General features: G+C 35.5%; 1 non-coding gene across 1 annotated transcript; it reads left to right on the forward strand.

Annotated features, from left to right (window-relative positions):
* Positions 1–1,198: 1,198 nt before the first annotated feature.
* On the forward strand, positions 1,199–1,305 carry LOC111723102. Its single transcript, XR_002771721.1, has one exon. It is a non-coding gene; the product is annotated as a U6 spliceosomal RNA (small nuclear RNA).
* The last annotated feature ends 22,122 nt before the right edge of the window (positions 1,306–23,427 follow it).

The raw sequence follows: 23,427 nt of genomic DNA on the forward strand, positions 1-23,427 counted from the left end.
TTCTTTAAATGCATAGTGCTTTTATTTTTGTATTTATATCTCTGATTTATGTGCAATTTATTGCAATCTCACACCATGTGCAGTATGGTGTGAGATAGGGATTCAATTTTATCTCTTTCCAAATGACTATCCATTCCTAATATTTCTTACAAAAAGTCTTTATTTCCCCATATATTTGAAATGTCTTATTCTTCATAAACTACATTTCCACATGCAGCTGGATCTATTTTTAGACATTGGCACCTGTGTCTTTGGTAGATCAGTAGCAACAATAAACTGATTTATTTACAGACTGTAATAATACATTTTGATATTTGGTAGGACTATATCCCCTAATAGTCCTCTTTTTTCCCCTTAGACTTTTACAGTAATTCTTATTTGTTAATTTTTTCTATGTAAATTTTATAATCAATGTTGGCGTCCCGCCCTGCAGGCAGGGTCTGCTAAGACCTGTGTAGCTGGCTGACCGACTGAAGAAATATAAGATTAGGAACAATGATACAGAGACATGAGACAAAGTACAGAATTTTCAAAGGTCGAGGTTCAGGGGACCACAGGTCCAGCAAATGACCCCCAGTCTCTGTTTCACTCAGCTTTTATTCAAATCTCTTTGCCCAGGTAGTAAGATGAGAAGGGAACAAAGATACCAGCAGTTTCTCTGAGTGAGAATATCAGCTCCTATTGCTATTATTATTAACTTTAATGATTTGAGCAGTTCTGAGAAATCTGAACCTTGAGTCTTGTGTGGGGGAAGCCTCCCGTCTGGAGCCACACACAAGGATTCCTAGGGAGGTGTTAAACTCTGCTAGTTCACTGTGGAGTAAAACACCACTGGCATCAACCTCCTCTGAGGAATTGGTAGGAGAGAGGTGTTTTCCTCTCATTACCACCACAGAGGATTTTCCTCTGCAATAAGGGATGTGAGCCCTCCTGCCCATATCTCAGGGCTCAAGCTGTTCCCTTGGTCTCTGCTCCAGCCAAATTCACATCTCCACAATGGGCATCTACCTTGACTGTTTAGTGGGCAGGAAACGACCTGGATGAGGGATCTTGTCTAGGTCTTGCCACAGTCTCTTCCATGGCCATCATGTTCCCTCAGCATGTTCACAGACTCAGCAGGGGTGTTTGTATAAGCCGTGTCCCCAAAAGGCCAGAGTTTCAGGAAAGGCCAGAAACTTGTTAAGAAACTGAGTGATGAGTGCTCCCTTCAGCAGCACATATACTAAAACTGGAACCATACAGAGAGAATTAGCATGGCTCCTGCGCAAGGATGACACGAGAATTCGTGAAGCGTTCCATATTTAAAAAAAAAAGAAAAAAAAAGAAACTTAGTAATGGCTGGTTGAAAGGTAAATTAGCTGACTTTTCTCTGTTCCAACTCCCTCAGCTCACTTTTTAATTTTCCCTTTTCCTGGGTTTGCCCTCTCCTGCCAAGAATGGGGTTTTTCGTCCCCATTCTGCCTGCAATCAAAGCAAATAAAATTGATGTTTTTATAGATAAATAAAAATTTATAACTGAAGATAACTGTCATTTTTATAATGTCGAGTTTTCTTATACAAGAATAATACATATATTTTTTTACTCGTTTAAATCTATTACGTGTGTTAGTAGGTTTTAAATTTTTTCTTATTTAGGTTTGTACAACTTTTCAAGTCTGTGCATAACAATTTTTCTTGTATTTTGTTGAAACCCTGAAAACAGGGTTTTCCCTGATATGTCTTCAAATAGGTTATTAATTGTATTGCTTTCTGTATCTTTATTTTCTGTTATTTTGCCATATTCTTACCACTTGTAGTAGTTTTCCTACTAATGCTCTTGAAGTTTTTTGAGATATAAAATCATGAAACCTGAGAAACCTCTTTCCATTTTTCTTCCTACTCCACTGACTGCATTCTTTCATCTAATTTCATCGGCTAATAGCTCAAAATAAACTTGTAGGAATGAAATTATGAACATAGGTTTTTTTCATACTCTTGCTTGTGAATATAATCCAGGTCACTGAATTTCAGTCATTCTCAGATGTTGACCAAAAGCCTCTTTTCCTAATTTATAAAGTCTAATTTGAGCTCAAGCAACAGCTGACTTCCTTCCTTTCAAAGCTTCCTTCCTGCTTCCTGCACTAAGGCCCGACACACCTTCTGAGTGGAAAGGGGCTGAGTTCCAGGGCCTGACTCCCCTTCTCCCTCTAGGCCAGTCTTCTTAGCCTCTCTCACTTGCTCCCCCTGATGTAGGTAATGGTTCCTTTGGTGACCAGTTTTGATCCTTTCTCTGTCCTACCTTCAGGTTATCCTTACCATCTAGACTCGATCAAAACAGGTGTCTTTCCTAATGGGCTAATTCCAATCTAGATACCTTCCTCAAATCTGACCTACAGAAGAAAGTGTACAGCAGGCTCATCTGCAAACTCTTAGCCTCAATCTGTTTCCAACATACTTCTCTCACCTCTGCTGCACCGGGATGCTCCAACAAGCCTCTGGCCTTTGGGCCTTTTCAGGATTGAAAAAGGCTGCAGTTATTTTTCCTTTTCAATGCCAGGATTCTTGTCAATCTTTCTGGCAGACACTTACAAGCTTTCTTTCTTGGCTGGGAGGGAGTGCCAGGTTTGTGTCTGTGGGGATGGCGGAGGAACTCCGGTATACAGAGTGGATTAGCCAGTTGGCAGACACAGTTTTGGACACCTCTTTTGCGTGTCCTGCATAAAATTTCTATTGCTTTGAATGCCAGCATTCTTGGCAAGGACATTTTTCATATTTGAAATCAAAATTCATGCGAGCAATCTTATTTTAGCATTCCATTACATGCCTAACCCACTCTATAAATCCGAAGTCCTCTGTAATCTGGATCTTGCATACCTTCCATCATTCCCGCTTGCTTACACACTTCAACTACAGTGGGTTTCTTTCCACTCCTACTCTAATGTGCAAGCCCTTTCCACTTCCTAAAGCCCTGTTCTCTTGAGTATTTGCATGACCTCATCTTCATTTGCAAAGTAGCAAATGCCACCTACTCAGAGAATCTTTCCTTGACCACCTACCTAGAATATCTCATACCCTCCTTTTCTATTCAATTGTGTTATTGTTGCCATATCACTCACAAATACTATGTATCCAAAATGTAATCTCTCCCTCCCCACTTAAAGGTGTAATTTAGGGAAGCAGGAAACTTGGCCTTATTGTATACTACCATATCTCCAGGAATTAGAAAAATGGCCTGTCCCAGGATGTGTCACAGACATAGTTATTGAACTGAATAAGCAAATATTAAAATAGAGCAAACAATATCTAGGGTATTCTAGTGGTATATTCTCTATGAAAGAAGCAAGCAATAAAGAAATGGAATAAAGAAGTAAAAAAAAATTCAGAGTACAGGGAAAATTATATCAGGAAAGGACACATTTAAGAAAGAGCAAGTGCTTGAGAATTAAAAGTTGTGTACTGAATAGGTCTACAGATAAAAAGCACAAGGCAAAACTAACACAAACCTTTCATTATCTTTTAGTGTAAATATCAGAGCAGCAAAGATGATAGCATTAGACTGGAAAATGAACTATAGGAGAGCAGGGACTCGTGGACTTTTGTTTTTTATCCTAACTAATATATTCAAAGAACCTGAAAAAATACCTGAAATGTGGGGTGGTGCCTGTGGCTCAAAGGAGTAGGGCATTAGCCCCATATGCCCAAGGTGGTGGGTTCAAACCCAGCCCCAGCCAAAAACTGCAAAAAACCCCCCAAAAAACAAACAAACAAAAAACCTGGAATGTGGTAGATAACCTGTATTTGTTGAATGAATGAATGATTCAGGCTAATGCAAAAATTCATTATAAATTTAAAAAAATTGAAGAATAAATGATAGCAGTTGAGTTGTTCAAAATATCATTCAAAGTTAAAGCAGGTTAATTAGACAAAAATAGATAAATCAGTAGAAGTTTAAAATAAGGGCTCGGCGCCTGTGGCTCAAGTGGCCAAGGCACCAGCCACATACACCTAACATGGTGGGTTCGAATCCAGCCTGGGCCCGCCAACAACAATGATGGCTGCAACCAAAAAATGGCCGGGCATTGTGGCGGGCGCCTGTGGTCCCAGCTACTTGGGAGGCGGAGGCAGGAGAAGCACTTAAACCCAGGAGTTGGAGGTTGCTGTGAGCCATGATGCCACAGCATTCTACCCAGGGTGACAGCTTGAGGCTCTGTCTCAAAAAAAAAGAAGTTTAAAATAAGGAAATTATTATCAATTATAATAGTTCTTTGCAAACACTTTCAATTCTATTATGCCTCTCTCTTTTTTTTTATGTGTTAAACTAGAACAACCCAGGATTGGTATTTTCATGTTTTTTTTTTTTAATTGAATGCCATATAAATAGTGTAATGAATAAAATATTATTATAATAAATTTATCATATCAGCTATTTTACTTTACAGGAAACGACTATCTGTGTTTGCAAACATTTAAAAACCTGATTAGATACCAGACTACACAGAATACTTCAATAAACTCCTAAAAGTCAGGTTAATACAGTCAAAATCTCCAGTTACAGGACAACAATGTGGAGATTAATGGCAAAAATTTAAATAAGAAATCCAATATTATGTGTTTTAGATGAAAAATGAAAATAAAGAATTTGGAAAAGCTATAAGTAAAAAAAAAATACATGGGATGCAGTGAAATAATTCATAATTAAGAATAATGGGAATGATTATTCTATTCAAAATTCTACAAAATTAAGTTCAAATGCAGAAAAGAAATAAAGACTTTCACTAACTTCATTCACATTAGTTTGTAGTGTCCATTTATTATTTTGAAATTTCAAAGGCCAAATATAATGAAAATAAATGAATATGGGAGAACTCTTTTTTATCTATTTGCTAATGTTTCTAAATCATTGTCCCACAAAACATGGTTTTTTACCATATTTTTATATGAGTTGTAGAAATGTCATTGTTCATGTATGTGTGAAAAAACAGGTTAAAAAGATTTAACTTGGTTAAACAAATGAAGAAGTATTTTGACTCTAGGATTTCTCAGAAAGGTAGATTTGTTAATATTAATATTCCCTTTAAATTTATTTGACCATGAAATCCCTACTTATTTCCTGAATTGAGTATCTCAAAATGCTAATTTTTAGAAATACTATTCTGATACATGAAAACAATGAATGAAATTGATAATTTCCTAGGATAGTATGAATGGTGAAAATTGACAGAAGAAACAATACAAGATGAACTAATAGTAGTTAAGTTAAAAAGTCATCAAAAAATTGTAAACAAAGCAGGCTATGTCTCCAGATCATTTTGAGTATTATAAGCTTTGAAAAATCCTTAAGTATCATTATCATTTTTGAGACAGTGTCTTGCCCTGTTTGCAGGCTGGAGTGCAGTAGCATCATCAGATCTCTTTGCTGTCCCCTAAACTGAGCTCCAGTGATTCTCTCACCTCACCCTCCCAAGTAGCTGGAACTACAGGCACATGCCCCCATGCCCAACTAATTTTTCTACTCTTTTCTAGAAATAGGATCTTGCTCACGCTCAGGCTGGTCTCAAATTCCTGGCCTTAAGCTATCCTGCTTCATCTTCCTCACCAGGTGCGAGCATTATAGGCATAAGCCCCCTCAAAAGACCTGGTTAATAGGTTTTAAAATCATATAAAATTAAACGTTCATCTATTGTTCCCCAAAATAGAAAATGCAGATAGTTGTCCAGCAAATTTGCTTATCATTGATATGAAAATCCATCCAGGATGCATGGAAACAAATTTTTTTTGACTAATCTCATGTAGAGATATACAATACCAGATATAATAATATTCAGTAGTATAGTAGAAACAAAGTGGGGTCATTCATCATACAATGAAATATTATTTATATTTTATGTAATATATTCATAGAACTGATCAATGAGTCAGAAGAAAAATGGTTCAGCCATGGCATTTACTTAATTCAACTAGGAACATAATTGACCATAGGGATAGATTGTACCTCCTGTCTCTCCGTGTCTCTTTCGTAACTCTACCATGGCCCAAACTGCCTTGTCATTTGCTTTGAAAAGGTTTCATTTATTTTCTAAAATCATGTGCAGGAGGTGATTTGAAACACCATTTCCCATAGAAAGTTGCACACGAAAAGGTCCGTGAAAACTTTTTTCTCAGTTACTAAACTCCTCCGCTTCCTTTTTTATTTTTTTACCTGATCTCTGTTATTTCTCACCTGAGTTGTCATTTAATTATTTTCCATAAACAACACTGTCCCATCCTCACAGGGACATGTCCCTGTAAACTGTAAAATAAGGGCTCAGACAAAATAATTAAAATCAGTATGAGTTACCATTTCCCGGTGTTGGAGTGTCCATTCAGGGAGCATGACCAAAGAGATAGAAAAATCAGAAGTTTAAAATTTTTTCTTGCTCTCACAAGATGACTTTTCAGTTTTGAATTAATGAAAATCAAATTTTTTCTTTAATTTTCTGCGGCCGCTTTATGAGATGGATTTTATTCGTTTTTAAATACATCAATGACATTTATCTGAGGAATCCTAAGAATCAATATAAAGTTCACACTATGCAAATATCACTCAGAGCCGAGAAAGCTAAAACTCTAAAGTTCCTGTTGAGATTAGCACAGTCCCAACATTTTAGAGTGTCGAGAAAGCGAGAGAGCAAGAACACTGAATTCTAACAAATATCAAAAAGGTCAATTATAAGGCCAAGATTCAGTATTTTTCTAGAAGAATGTGGCTCTGAAATCTCCCGTCGGCCAACTGGTACCCTGGAAGGTGAATGTTTGCTATTGAAAAGAGTGAATTTTTGTGTCCTACATAGGTTATGATTTAGAATTAGGTTGTTTTTCTTTATGCCAATCCATTCGTTCATTCATTCCGTTATTTCATCAGTAACTAGTAATATTTATGCATGTTGTACAGATTTACACATAGAGGAAAAAATGACTCTAAAAATGCAAAACTATAAAAATGAGAAGTTAAAGAGTAATGTTAGGTAACATTAAGGACAAAGTATTGGAGGATACCATACTACCAAGTATTTTTTATAATTAAACAGAATATTTATGAATATATTTCTACAGGAATGCATGAGTAGTATGAAGGAATCACGGTGGAACCTGTAATTATGTACAACTAATTATTTAATATTTAATTAAATATTAAACTGTACTTTTGTCCTTTAAATAAAGGTTCTATCAGAGAACATGCTGCAATGTGCTACTTTTGTGGGAACTCATCAGAGGAATTTCTCTTGCCTATGAAGAACAAAAGAAAAAAAAAAGTAGAACTACCTGAGTAATGAGCTAGTGATGCTTTCCTAAACAGATAGATTTTCTTTTTTTTAATTGTTGGGGATTCATCGAGGGTACAAGAAACCGGGTTACACTGATTGCATTTGTTAGGTAAAGTCCCCCTTACAATGTGTCTTGCCCCCCAAAGGTGTGGCGCACACGGAGACCCCACCCCTCCCTCCTTCCCTCTCTCTGCTCTTCCTTTCCCCACCCCTCCCTCCACGTCAGACAGATTTTCTTTGCGTGTTACAGGTATTATTTTATGTTCACTTTTTCCCTTCCTTTGTTTACTAGGAATCTCATAGCCAAATTTGTGGCTCCTTTGACATGTAGTCCAGGATTTTAACAATTGACCTCGAGTTTATTTTCCTTGTCCTTGATTTCGTATTCTATCTCATTCTATGTCAATGTTCACGTTTCTGTAACCTTTATGTAAAGGAGGTTATTGAAATGCAATGCAATGTGGTACAACAAGATAAATACATTAAGTCCGCAGAACTGCCCTATCTTCTCCTACCATCTACTTTTCTCTGTTCACTCATCATTATCTTATTTACACTTTGAGGAACCTACACGCTGGAATATTCCTTTACTGCCTTTACTAGAGTTTTGTTATATTCGTCTTTTGAACACTATTTCCCCACCTGTCACCTAATTTTTTAAGTTACCCCTCTAAAATTTAATGTTTCTTTTAACATTATATTGCTAGAGAATTTAATTACAGCTCTTTAAGGTCTTTCTAAATTCCCTTTCTACGTTGATTTTTAACCCGCAATATGCTCCATAGAAAACTAAGAAAAATATACAAGGCTAAAAATATGGAGTAAATGTATGTTACTCTGGGATGAAAATATTACAAGGATACAGAAATCCAAATTTTTATTAATGTACATTATTATCATTTCACGTATAAACTTGTATCAAATATTTGAGAAAACTGCTTATGGACATCAGCATAGGATTTGCAAAACTCCGATGCGCAAGAGGGAGGAGACACAGGTCGAACTTACATTTACCCTTGCTTTACGCGTGTGGTTTCTTTCTAGTTGATGCTACAAGCAGAATCCTGAAGTCTTGCTAAGCAGAGGAGGCAGATGTCAGAACTGCTGCTTTACTTGTCTGGCATTTACTGGGCAGGGCCCCAGGGGCAGGTGGGCAGGGAGCTCCGCAGGGAGCTTCCTATAGACTGGCTGATGGCTCTGAGGCATATGTACAGACAAATGAAAACCACACACACACCCCCTCCCAGACAAGTTAAAAATAATTTTCTGATAGTCATTGATCTTCCCAAATAAATAACATGTGATATTCTTCAAGGAAGACAACACTTAGATACCCTAGCACATCCACAATGTCCAAAATATAATTAAAAGTATTATCAGATATATACAGAACAGGAGAACACAGCCAGAAATAAAGACGCGTGTTAACAGAAACCGATCTTCACCTGGAGCTTAGAGCTCACAAACTCTTTAATATAACTAGTAGATACGTGTTCAAGGAGTTAAATAAAAGATGGATATGAAGAGAAAATGTTACTGTAATGGGAATTCTCAGCCGAGTTATGGGAAATAAAAACAATAGCCAAATGGAAATGTGAACACTGAAAGTTATAATATCCAAAAATTTAAAAAAAGTATTAGTAAGGATAACAGCAGATTTGAAGCTAAAAATTAAAGGATCAATACACTTAAAAATAAATTAATATAAATAATTCTATCAGAAAATCTGAGGAAAGTTAAGATTGAAAAAACAAAGCCATACTAACTTCCTTACTCATAAGGCAATGGCAGCCAGTTTAATCACTGCATAGTGGAGTTCAGGAAAGAACATTGAGGGAGAATGGAGAAGAAGATATATTTGAAGAAATAATAACTGAAATTTCCCTAAATTCAATGTAACATATCAATTTACATATTAAAAAAATCTTAGTTGACTCTGAGAAGGTTAAATCCAAAGACAATGACACCTCCCCCAGCACAGTCTAAGCCTGCAGACCAAGTACAAAGAGAAGACACGTCAGCCATAGAAAAATAAGAATATTATCACAGTTGAGTTTGATTAGTGGAAAAATGGAAGCTAGAATACAGTAGAGTGATACTGTCCATGTGACATCGTTATGAAGTGATAGCTTTAAAATGTTCAAGCAAAAACACTAATAAAACAAGCCAAAACACAAAATGCTAAATCCAGTGTAAATATCTCTAAAAAGTGAGGATAAAGTAATTTTCATATTTATCAAACATGACAGAATTAATCACCAACCGACGTACATTTAAAAAATGCTAAGAAAAATATTTGAAGATGAAAATAATGTACCAGATAGAACTTGAGATCTATAGAAAGGAATGAAGAGCACCAGAACACTAAAAATATGGTCAGATATAAAATATTTCTCTTTCTCTTGATTGTTTAGAAGTCAACTATTTAAAGAAAATAACGGTTGTTATTCTAAAGTTTATAACCTATGTAGAAGTGAAAAACTATGAAAATAGCATAGTGGAAGGAGGTGAGTAATTGGAAGTATACTGTGGTCTCATTTTATTTTTACATTGAAAAAATTGATATATTTATTATATACAAGGTGGTATTTTAATATATATACATGGTGGAATGGCTAAATTAGGCTATTAATAATTATCATATGTATTACCTCAAAAAGTTATAATTTTTGTGGTGAGAACACTTAAAATCTACTCTCTGAACATTTTTCAAGAGCAGACTACACTACCCATGTCACCATGCTGTACAACAGACACCCTGAGCTGATTTCTCCTGTTTTACATTGAAATCTTGTCAACTTTGACCAGCATCTTTCAAACCTCCTCCTTCACTGCCATTCCAGCCCCACCATTTGACTCTCAACTTCTGTGAAATTAATTTTTTTTATTTTTATTTATTTCATTTTTTAATCCAGTCAAATTTAGCAGTGGGGGTGAGATTAACTTTCTTAGATTTTATATATGTGAAAGATCGTGTGGGATTTGTGTTTTTGTGTTTAGCTTATTTCTCTTAACTTAGTGCCTACAAGTTCCTCGATGTTGTCATGAAAAACAGAATGTCCTTCTTTTTGTTACTAAATAGTATTCTATTGTGGGTATACACCTTATTTTCTTAATGCATTCATCTGCTGAGAGCACTTAGGGTGATTCCACGGCATGGTTATTGTCAGTATCACTGCAATAAACTTGGGAGTGCGGATACAACATACTGATTCTGTTTCTTTCTGGTATATACCCAGTAGTGGGATTGCTGGATCTCAGGGCAGTTCTAGTTTTAGTTTGCAGAGGAGCACCCCTGGTGTTTTCTATAACAGGTGTACTAACTTACATTTCCACCCACAGCACGCCGGGCTCCCTTTTCTCCACAACCTTCCCAACATTTATCTGTAGTATTCGTATTTCTGATAACACTCATTCTAATAGGGGAGTGAGGTGAAATTTCACTGTGGTTTTAATTCACAATTTCTTGATAATTAGTGATGGTAAACTCTTTTTTCAGATACCTGTTGACCATTGGCATGCGTATGTCATCTGATGAGAAATATTTATGCAGGTCTTTTGCCCACCTTTCAGTCAGGTTATTTGTGTTCTTACGATTGCGTTATTTGAGTGTCTTCTGTATTTTGGATATTGATCTCTATCAGATGTCTGGTTTGCAAATATTTCTCCCGTTGCGTAGGTTGTCTTTTCACTCTGTTAGTTGCTTCCCTTGCAGTACAGAGCAGATGCTTTTTAGTTTGAAGTAATATCACTTGTCTATTTCTTCTTTGGCTGCCTGTGCTTTTCAAAAAAATCACTGCCTGGACCAAGGTCATGGAGCTTTTTCCCCTATGCTTATTTTTTCTGATTGTTTTATAGTTTCAGCTCTTTCATGTAAGTTGTTAATCCATTTTGATTGATTTTGCGTATGGCTTGCTAAGGTTTTAGTGTCCGTCTTCTGCATGTAAACACCCAGCTGCCAGCACCATTTACTGGAGAGGGTCCTTTTCTACTCTGTGCACATGGCACCCTCGTCAGAAGTCGTTTGGCTATAAATTCATGGGTTATTTCTGGACTTTCCATGCTATTCCCTCAATCTCTGTATCTGATTTTATGTCAGTACTATGCAGTTTTAGTTACCATTGCTTTGTAGTACATGTTGAAGTCACGTAATGTGATGCTTCCATTCTTGTTCTTTTTGGTCAAGATTGCTTTGGCTATTTGGGGTTTTTTATGGTTCCATATCAATTTTAGAATTTTAAAAAAATAATTCTGTGAAGGGTGGTGCCTATGGCTCAAAGGAATAGGGTGCCAGCCCCATATGCCCGAGGTGGCAGGTTCAAACCCAGACCTGGCCAAAAACTGAAAAAAAAAAAAAAAAAATTCTGTCAAGAATGTCATTGGAATATTGAATCTATACATTGCTTTGGATAGTATGGACATTTCAATAATCATATTAAATAGTTATAAATAAAGTATGAGTTCTTGAACTTAATTGTCTGACCTCATAACTGGTGATGATATACTTTGGATAACAATTATGATTCATTAATCTTACTCTTGGCAATATATTTTAAGATACTAATTCAACTTAAGATGGCCTCGAGCAGTCTTGTCAAAGCTTTATTGACAGTTGAAACAAATGGGGTGGTGCCTGTGGCTCAAAGGAGTAGGGCGCCAGCCCCATATACCCGAGGTGGCAGGTTCAAACCCGGCCCTGGCCAAAAACTGCAAAAAAAAAAAAATGATAATAATAATAAAAAATTTAAAAAAAATTGAAACAAATAGAAAGAAACTAAATGCCCTATAATAGAAGAATCATTAAGTTAATTAGGGCTTATTAGTTCAGTGCATTTTAATGTAGACGTGACAAAAATAATTTCATTCACTATCTGATAAGGTGAATTATGCTCACTATGTTATATTGAATTTAAACACGTAAAATATATGTTGTGTAAAAGTTGATTTCAAGGTACTTTTAAATGTTATATGGACACAAAGTTAGGATTAACAGAGAATGTGTGGAAGGAGACATAAATTCTTAATAAGACTGTCTTTTTGGTATGAGATTACTTTTGATTGTGTGTATTTTTTTATTGCTATATTTTACCTTAAGTAGGCATCGCTCTTGTAAAAACTACATATATACACGTATAAATATGGACATGCACATTAACATCTATGCCAAGTTTCTTGACTTATAATGGTTTTATTTAACTGCTTTTAGACTTTATATTTATTGAGGTGTAACCCCGTTGTAAGCTGAGGAGTATCTGCACTTACATGGTTTGACTGATGACTTGACATTACATTTGTTTAAAAGGGGGTAAGTGAATTTTTCACTTATAATAGTTTTGACTTATTATTGGCTCATCAAGACATAACCCCATGGTAAGCTGAGGAGCGTCTGTAGCATGCATGCGGACATACGTGGGTACGTAGGTAGCGTATGTGCCTGTGTTAGTATGTATGCAGTATTTTGATTTTGATTTTTGAAGTGCTAGATGACATGCTTAGTAACAGTGATGGAAAAGCAGTGAAATGCTTTGCCTTAGAGAAGCTTTCAGACTAAATGCTGGAGGCCAGGTGGCTCGTATAACAATTCCTGTAAGGCAGCATGAGAACATCAGAGTTGTGAGAGCACAGAGGGGAACTGTGGAAACGCACAGGGCCATTGCACTGAAGGAACGATTACGTCAGCTTTCAGGATGTCTTTACTTTGTTATCCTAAACCAACGAAATAGTTTTGAATATTGTAACTTTGACTTCACAAAACATTCATTGTCAACCCTCTCTTAAGTCTACACCACGGATTCACAGCTTTCTCTCTAATCTTACACCTCCTTTTCTCCTACCCCAAAGCCTCATTCTAGTCAACATTCCCTACTCGGTTACTTCAACCGTAACATTTGGGGATTCCTTCCCCTGCAACTTTATGTTCCTATTCTAAACCAGAGGTCTATAAACTAGGTCCACAGGCCTCTGAAAAAGAACCCAGGTCTATTGACATTTTGGTGGTAGCCTAGTGAGACCCACGTTGAGCTCATAATTTGCAGAAATGTAGACCCCTTACACATCATCTCATTCAATCATGGCTGCAACTCTATGATAGAAGTGCTATTGTTAATAATTCAGTACTTGATGAAACCAAGACTTAAGGATATTAAGTAACTTGTTAATGATGCACAGCTGGTGAGTACCATAAGAAGATTTATAACTGGATGATGTGACGTCAGAATCCATGAATCTAACCATATTCTGCACTTTCTACTACCCCGCTCACCACCAGAACCACTTGGATTTAAGAAAAACTGCAAAAAAGAAATTAACCTAGTTCTTTTTGGACTTTTGTAGATAAGCCCATCCTATGATAACCACACATTTCCTTCTTGGATAACATCCCGAATGATTCCTCTCATTTTGTACAAGTTTAAAGAAAAGAAGAAGAGAAAAACTTCTAAAAGGGTTCTAAAATGTTAAGATATGTTTTAGAGGGATTTTACTCTTCTGTATTTTTCTGTAGAAATGATGTTGGCAACGTTTGTAAACTGATCATACATCACTTCGATATATACCCACTTCATTTTTGCATCTACGATTTTAAAAGCATGTTCATAGCCATAGTATCATTTATCTCAGAATAAGCATAATTTAGTTTGCATTTGGCATTATCGTAGAAGACTAGAATATTTTTCATTTACTTCACTTTTATTGTATTGAGCTATTCAAATATATGAGTTCATCTTTGTAAATTCATATCCCATAGATAGCATAAATACTTTAACAGAATTAAACAGCGATTCAGAAATACATATGTTTATGCATGCAGCAAAGAGTCTTGTTCTGCTATAAATTTTTAGTTTTCTAAATTGGTATATAACGATTCTTACTATTTGCTACTCCTGATTCTCAAAATCTGTTGTGCATTAGAAGTGCATGTGCTAACAGTGTCAATGTTACTGACCCTCTTTAGATTAACAGAGATGCAAACTGTAGCCTCATACATTGAACAGACTTTACAGGTGACTTGGTGGGACCAGAAATCTGAGATCGAGTGGACGGTCAGATTGTTTTTCCACATGATCTCTCTTCTGAACAACACTGAGTTTATGACCTTCACTTTAATCATGCTTGTCGGTGAATGAGACTGTCAAATACTATGAAAGCTCTTAGAAGATCTTCCCGGAAGAAGAAAACTTTTAATGTGAACCTGTCTAGAGAAAGTTGGGATGGTTAGTCATCCAACAGTAATGCACGGAATAAAAGTGACTGACAAAATTAATAGGTAAAGCATTTATTAAAATTATTACCCTATTGCCTAAATAGTTGGCAACATATAATTTTCTTCTTTATAGCCCTCACTATAATTTACTTCATTTGGTTGACTATGAGGAAAGTCATGTTTTTCTGTGATCACTGTAGCAACTTCAAAAGAAGGTGCTTTCATGCGTTAAGCGTTTTATAATGCCAACTGAAAGGCACGTTCTTACCTAGAAGACACCAAAAGGTTAATTTCAATTATGATAATTTTTGCTTGTGACCTCTCGAGTGATCCTGCTCAGATCATGCAGAGTATACAAAATACACCCCTCCTACACATGCCAACCTATTGCATGATACCTTGTTTAAATGTTTCAGTCCTCAAAATAGATATTTCTAAAGATCAGCTTCTCAGAACTCAGAATTCGCAGTCCCAACATTCTTGAAATAAAAAAAAATTTACTAGGATAAGAACTCCCACTACGTTTATTTTTTCTTGGGTTGTGGTATCTTTCCTTAGCCTGAGTATAATATTAAGAATTTGTTCCTTTATCCCTAAACTCTGAGTTTCTTCTAGAACTAAGCATGATTGATCTCCTGTATAGAGAAAGCTGATTTCTGAAGTCAAAAGATTTTCTAGGAGAGAAATACATTGTTCACTTTTAAATCCAATATCATTCTTCAGCTTAAAACCCATGTCCCATCTCCATCCACAGGATGAAATTCAAGTTCCATAACATGGCATAATCCTTTCCACAAGCTCCCTCTTTATACAGACTTATCTCCTATCATCCCTGCCTCCCCCTGAAAGGGAGTGGGAATGTCGCTGTTCATGAATGATGTGCCTCTGATTTATCTTTATAGGATAATGTCTTTACCAAGTTTTGGTATTAAGGTAATGCCTTAATGAGTCCCTTAATGGCCTCATGGGGACGTTTTAGAGAGTGTGTCTTCTGCTTCTATTTTCTAAAAGAGATAACGGATTACTATTTCTTCCTTACCTGTTTTGTAGAGTTAAGTAGCGAAATCATTTGAGCATAGTCATTTCATTTCATTTTTTGAAGGATAGAACCTATTGATTCAATGTCCATGTTACCTACGTCTGCTTATAAGAGTTTTGGGGGCATGTATTTTTCTGGGAATGGGTCCATTTCGTCTGTTATCACACTTAGGCTCATGGTATTCCTGTATCATCCTTTAGCATTCGTGGGATTGGTAGTAATGACCCTCTTTCACTTCTCATGTAGCAGTTTGCATCTTGTCTCTGTTTTCTCTTGGTTAATGTGGCTGGAGATTTACGTTATTCATCTTTTCAAATAACTGACTTTCAGATTTATTGATTTTTTTCTATTTTTATCTGTAAGTTTATGAATTTATGCTCTAATTATTTAAAAAATGTGTTTTCTTTTGCTTCAATGGCTTACTTTTAGGCCTCGATTACTCTTCTTTCTAGATTCCCAAGCTAAACATGGAAAGTCGTGACTTTAGATCTTGTTGCTTCCCTAATGTGTAAATTCAGGGCTATTTCCTCTAAGCCGCATCTCACAGATTTTCATTTTGTTTTCATTTTCACTGAGTTCAAAGTATTTTTTAAATTTTAATGGCTTGTTAAGACATAGGATATTGTAGTCTAAATATTTATGAATTTGGAAGCTACTTTTTTGTTATTGATTTCTAGTTTGATTCCACTGTTGGTGTGAGAAGACATTTTGTATAATTTTTACTGTTTTAAATTTAATAGGATGTGTTTTAAGACCCAAATGTGCTCTAATTTGAGAAGTATTTTAGATACTCGTTCTGCCTTTGTTGGCTGAAGTATTTTATAAATGTTAATTAAATGGGTAGATGAAGCTTTTCAGGTCTTTATCTTTACGGATACTCTCCCTGCTTTATGTATAAATTATACACAGAGGGTTATTGAAACATCCAGATACAACAACGGATTGTTTATTTCTTCTTTTAGTTCTATCAAAACTTTTAAATTAAGATATAATGACTATAATTAAGACATCATGTAGACACCATAAAATTCACTGTTTAAAGCATATAATTCAGTGGTTTTTAGTATGTTTAAAGTTGTGCAATAAAACATTTTTATCACCCCAAAAAGAAATCCATTGGTAGCCATTCTCTGTTTCATGCTTACCTCAGCACCTTATAAGTATCTGTCTATGTTTTATCTTCATGGGTGTATTTATTCTTAATTTTTCAACTGAATGGAATGGTACAACGTGTGGGCTTTTGTATCTGGCTATTTCACTTAGCACAGTGTTTTCTACATTTATCCACTTTGAGGCACTAATTGGTAATTCGTTATTTTTTATGGGGGAACAATATGACACTGTATGACTATGTGACTTTTCTATTCATTACTCAGGATGTGATAGTTTCACACTTTTGATGGTGGAATATCATTATTATTATCTATGGTGGAATAGTATTCCACTGCATGAATATATCGTGTTTTCTTTATCCATTCACCATTGATGGACATTTGTTTTTCTCCATTTTTTAGCTATTATGAATAATGTGTCTATGAACATTCATGCTATTTACAGGCAATGGACTCCCTCATTGTTATTTTTTAACTTGATAATGTCTTATTTTTCCTTTATTTTTGAAGAATAGCTTATTGTATATAAAATTATTGGTTAACTAGGTTTTTCGTCATTTTGGTTTTCTCTCTAGCACTCTGACTATGTCACACTACAGAGTTCTGGACTTCATGGTTTCTAATGAGAAATCAGCTACTAATCTTATTGAGGAGAACTGGAATGTGATGATTCCCTTCCCTCCGGCTGAGATCAAGACTTTCTCTGTTTGTCTTTTGACAATTTGATTATGAAATGCCCGAGTGGGGACCTCTTTGAGTTTATCACATGTGGAATTCATTGAACTTTTGGATGTATAAATTAATGTTTTCATCAAATGTGGGGGGTTTTGACCATTATTTCTTTAAATATTCTTTTTATCCCTTTCTTGTTTTCCTATCCTTAAGGGATCCCATCACAGCAATGCTGATGTGTTGGGCGGCGGGTTCCACAGGTCTTGTAAGTTCTGTGCATTTTTTCCATTCTTTGTCTTTTTGTTTCTCAAACTGAACAGCACTGTTTAACTTCAAGTTTTTGGATTCTTTCTTCTCTCTGCTCAAATACACTACTAGCTCCTATAGTGAATTTTAGTTATTATGCTCTTGTACTATAGAATTTATACTTGGTTTCTTTTTGTAATTTCTCTTCTCTGATATTCTCTATTTGATGAGACACCATTTTCATACTTTCCTGTAATACTTTAGATATGGTTTCTATTTTAATGTATTCAAAATAGCTTACTAAGTCTTGGTCTAGTAAGTCAAATGCCTGGGTTTCCACAAGAATAGTTTCAAGTTACTGTTTATTTTTTATATTTATAAGCTATTGCTTCTTGTTGTTTTGCGTGTATCATAATTTTGTGTTGAAAAATGGACATATAGGCTGGGCGCTCACACCTGTAGTCCTAGCACTTTGAGAGGCTGAGGTGGGTGAATTGCTTAAGCTCATGAGTTTGAGAAGAGCCTGAACAAAAACAAGATACTGTCTCTACTAAAAATAGAAAAACCGAGACAAGAGGATTGCTTGAGACAGAGTTGGAGGTTGCTGTGAGCTATGACACTATGGCACTCTACCCAGGGTGACAGCTTGAAACTCTGTCTCAAAAAAAAAAAAATAGAGAAAAGAAAAATAGATACATAAACTAATGTCATGTAGAAGCTCTGGAAATCAGATTTTCCTTTCCGCAGGGCCTGTGGTGCTGCTGATCATAGTTTTCATTTGTATATAAAGCTCATTGTTTTCATGACTTTTCTGAACTAATTCTGTGAAGTATGTATTCTTTATTGTTAACGGCCATTGAAGTGTCTGCTTGGTCAGTTAATAATGCACAGAGACTATTTTAAATGCCTTGACTAATAAATAACCCCCCTCTATCTGTGGCCCTCTGTTCATGTGGGGCGTCCTTCGACACTCCGAGTGTCAGCTGCAGGTCAGAGGTGAGGCCTTCTCGGATCTTTCCTGGGCCTACAGCGGAGTGTGTGTGCAATGTGCTTGTGAATTTCTGGATTCTTACCACCATGTCAGGAATTTTTAAAGCCACTGTGGGCATATTATTCTCCACATTTTCCTTTTAACCTTTTCAGTTAGTTTATAGTTTGCACTAACTGTTATTCACCACTCCAGGTAGCTATGAAGTTAAAATACTTGCTGTAACTGTTTTCAGCAAAGCTCCTATGGGACAATGGCTTTTTGCACTCAGTATGCTCGTTGTCAGGTCAAATACAAACAGCTTTTCCATCAAGGTCTACCAGAAAACCATAAGACAAGTGAAACAATGACGATTTTTTGGAATAAGACTGTAGAAGAGCTTTTGATATATTCTGTTCCCTTTGATGAACTCTAGGCTTCAGTGGAAAATTTGATTGTTAATTTTTAAGAGCATTGCAAAGCTGAAAAGAAAAGAAGATATTAGGACAAGTTAAAATGTCTCCGAGTTCACAGTTATTATTGAGATTTAGGTGTTTGTGCTTTCTCTCTATATTTTTTGAAACAGGTTTGCACTTTGTTGCTTGGGTGAGAGTTCAGTGGTATCATTATAACTCACTGCAACCTTAAACTCCTAGGCTCAAGCAATCCTTCTGCCTCCAAGTAGCTATGGATGCCCAGGAACTGTGGGTGCCCAGGACAATACTGGGTTAATAATGCTTTTTTCTTTTTTAATGGAGACAGAGTCTTGCTATGTTAGTCAGGCTTGTCTTAAACTCCTGTGCTCAAGTGCTCCTCTAGCCCTTGGCCTCCCAGAGAGCTACGATTACAGGTATTAGCCACAATTAACAGCTTTTCTTTTTTAAAAAATACACTCTAGAATAAATGCTTCTTGGGTTTCTGTCAGTCCTTGGTTTCTAGCATTCTGGAAAGGTTGGTTCTGACAAATTTTGCCAGTTTTTTCTTTCTTTTTTTTTTTTAATAGTTGTTACTTTTATGGAAGAAAACATTTTCATGGATCTTTACTGTTTTTTTTTCTTCATTGTTTGGGATTCATTGAGGGTACAAAGAATTAGGTTACACTGATTGCATTTATTAGATAACGTCCCTCTTATAACTGTGTCCTGCCCCCAAGGAGGTTGCCATGTCTTTGCTGTTTTCACCAACATCAAATTCTATCATTTTTTTGCCTCACAAATTTTCATGCTGTGTTTTTCGGTGTATACATAGGATTGCTATGCCTCCTTGGAGAATTGACCTCTTTATCACTTGTAATGCCTATCTTTATCCTTGATAAATTTTTTTGTCCTAAAATCTTCTTTGTCTGTAATCCCAGCACTCTAAGGAGGCCAAGGCAGGCAGACTGCCTGAGCTTAGGAGTTCAAGACCAGCCTGAACAAGAAAGAGCAAGACCCAGTCTCCAAAACTAGCTGGACACTCTGGCGGGCACCTGTAGTCCCAGCTACTTGGGAGACAGAGGCAAGAGGATCATTTGAGTCCAAGAGTTTGAGGTTGCTGTGAGCTATGATACCATAGCACTCTATGGAGGGCAACGAAGTGAGACTCTGTCTAAAATAAATAAATAAATAAATAAATGAACTAAATAAATAAAATAAATAAATAATAAATAAAATCTTTGTGAAATTAGGAAACTGCCCCAGCTCTCTTTTGACTAGCATTATCCATATGGCATATCCTCTCTCTCTCTTTATTGTTGACTTATGAAATCCTTATATTTAATGTGCGGCTCTGGTAGACAAACATATACTTGGGTCTTATATCTTTATCCATTTGTAAAATCTGGTTTTTTTAAATTAATATACTTAGGTAATTTGTATTTTAAGTAGTTACTAATTTAGTTGAATTAACATCTACTAAGTTTGTAATTATTTTATAGTCCTTGCATTTTTCTGTTTATTTTGTTTCTCTTTTCCTGTCTCTCCTGCCTTTAATTCAGAATTTTAGGTGAATCAATTTTATCTTTCCTCTTAACATCTTAAGTGAACTTTTAAAAAATGTAGTGGTTTCCCTAGAATCTACTATGTAAATATTTAAGCAATCCAATTCCATCTTCAAATAGCCACATATTCTTTACCTATAACATAAGAATCTGAGAATACTGTATTCCCAATTCCTCTTTCCCATCTCTTAGGGTCTTTCTATCAGTCCTTTGTATTCTATGATCACCCAATACATTGTTACACTGCCAACTTGATTACAGAGTTATATTTTTTACATAAAGTAAGAAAAAAAATTATCTTTATGTATTTCTTCTCTGGTGTTCTTTCTTTCTTTAAATATATGTCCAAATGTCTGAGCTATATCATTTTCCTTTGCCTGAAGATTTGTTTTTTAACATTCCTTACACAACAGGTGTTTTGGAGTTTTTGTTTGTGTGAGAAAGTTTGGACTTCTCTTCCAGTTTGGAAAGATAAACTTCGTGGATGTAGTTGGTGGAGATATTTGTCTTTCCTCATTCTAAATATTTCACTCCACTTTCTTCTTTCTTGCATAGCTTCTGTCAAAAAGTCCGCTGTGACTCTCTTCTCTGTGCCTCTAAAGGGATGGTGCCTTTTTTCCTACAGCTTCATTAAAGATTTTCTATGTGTTTGATTTTGTGAAGTTTGTGAAGTTCTCACCTCAGTCAGAATGGCCATTACCAAAACACAAAAGATACTAAGCACTGGCGAAGATATAGACTAAAGGGAATGCTTATGGGGGAATCAGTAGGTAAGACTAGAAACTGATATAGACATTATGGAAAGCAATACAGAGGTTTCTCAAAAAATAAAAATAGAACTACCATGTGATCCAGCACTCTCAGGACTGGGTATAAATCCAAAAGTAATGAAATCAATATGTCAACAATATCTGCACTCCCATGATTATTGCAACATTATTCATAATACTCAAGATATGAAATTGACCTAAGTATCCATCAATGGATGCATGAATAAAAAAAGGTGTACCTATTATACACAGTGGAATACTATTTAGCTATAAAAAATGAAATTCTGGCATTTGAAACAACATCATTGAACTTTGAGAACATTAAATGAAATAAGCCAAACACAGAAAGACAAATGCCATATTTGTCTCTTATTCATATAGAGTCTAAAAAGTTGATTTCATATAATTAGAAAGTAGAGTACTGGTTTCTAGAGATTGGGGTGGCCACTGGGGTGGGGGAGGTGGAGAGATGTTAGTGAAAGGATAATTACATTTAAACAGAAGAACAATTTCAGAAGATCCATTTTATAGCAAGATGACTAGTTAATAATTATATATTATATTCTTGAAAAATGTAAAGACAGTAATGATAACTATGTGAGGTATGTATTTGTTAATCAACTAAATTTAACCATTGTGCAATCTATATGTACTTGCAACAGCATGATAAAATATGTGCAATGTCATCTGTCAATTTTAAAAGAATTATAATGAAAATTATATGCATAGGTAGTTTTTGTTTGCCTGGTTTATATAGGTCTCTTTGTTACTCTCTGAACTTCATGGATTTCTGGAATTTTGGAAAGCTCTTGGCCAGTATTAAATCACATACTTTTTGGCTTTATTCTCTCTTTCTTCTGTATTCCACAGCATATGTATTATATATTTTGAAATTGTTTCATTGTTTCTGAATGTTCTGTACTTTCATTTTTTTTTTTCTTTTTGTACATCAGCTTGGGAAGTTTGCACTGACCGATCTTCAAGCTCACCAATCCTTTCCTTGGCCATGTCTGAGTTGCTGATGTATCCATCAGAGGTATTCTTCATTTTTGTTGCTTTGTTTTTATATTTTTGGTATTTCCCTTTAATTGTTTCATCAGAGTTGAAGTGGAGTTTTCATCTCTCTGTTTGTATTACTCATCTGTTCTGACATGTTGCCTATTTTTCTGACTGGAATACTTAACATTTCAGCTGAAAGTATTTTAAATTCCCAGTTGGATAATTCCAATATCTGTATCATACATGAGTATGGTTCCATGATTGCTTTATTTCTTCATATTATGCTTTTTGACGAGCCTTGGAATTTTTTTGTTGACGATTGAACATGTTATATTAAGTTCAAGTAAATGAGATAGACTCATTTCTCAAAAATGTGTTGTTAAATTACCTGTAATGAAATAACCTGGAGGTTGTTCAGAATGCAGATTCCTAAGTCCAAATCCTGCCTATGAAAACAGAACAGCAGGGTGCTGGGCCTGGGAATATGAATTCCATAAGATTTACAGGTGATTCATTTAATTATACAGTTAAGTTTGAGAACTAATGTTTTAAGCATTCTTTATTAACTTTTGCTATTCCCTATGGCAAGTCAAGACATAGTTAAGCCAAGAAATTAGAGCTCACTGAAGTATCATTGTGCATAACTAAATGATAAATGTAATCCAAATTGTTATAGGCTGCATGAATCGCAAACACAGCAGTTATTTTTTAAATCTTTTAGTGTTTTAAAGATCCAGTCCATGGAGCTGTTTATTTCTTCATGAGGGCAGAGCTGTGAAAGCTGTCTCCACAGTTCCTCTAATTATACAGTCACACTATCAACCATGTAGAATGAGTCAGCACTGCACTGTGGTTTCCGCACTCTGCTTTTGGAAGAAACTCACTAAGAAGCAAGGCCATATTGTCAATCTTGAAACAAAACTGAATCTAGATTAAAAGGAAACAGAGCATCTCAAAATCAAATACAGAAAATATCCTACTTTTGTCCTGCTGTTCTCAGAGAGAAAGATAAAAGAGTTTGGAAGGGACCACCCGGTATCACATTTAATATTCAAGTTGACTTTCTTTGCAACTCAATAAAAGGTTGCCACCTCATGTTCTCTTTATTCTATTGAAATCTATTTTATTTTAAATAAATACTTGGCATTTTATATTTTTCA

This window comes from Otolemur garnettii, unplaced genomic scaffold, assembly GCF_000181295.1.
Source record: "Otolemur garnettii isolate 467f Iridium unplaced genomic scaffold, OtoGar3 scaffold00007, whole genome shotgun sequence".
NCBI lineage: Eukaryota > Metazoa > Chordata > Mammalia > Primates > Galagidae > Otolemur > Otolemur garnettii.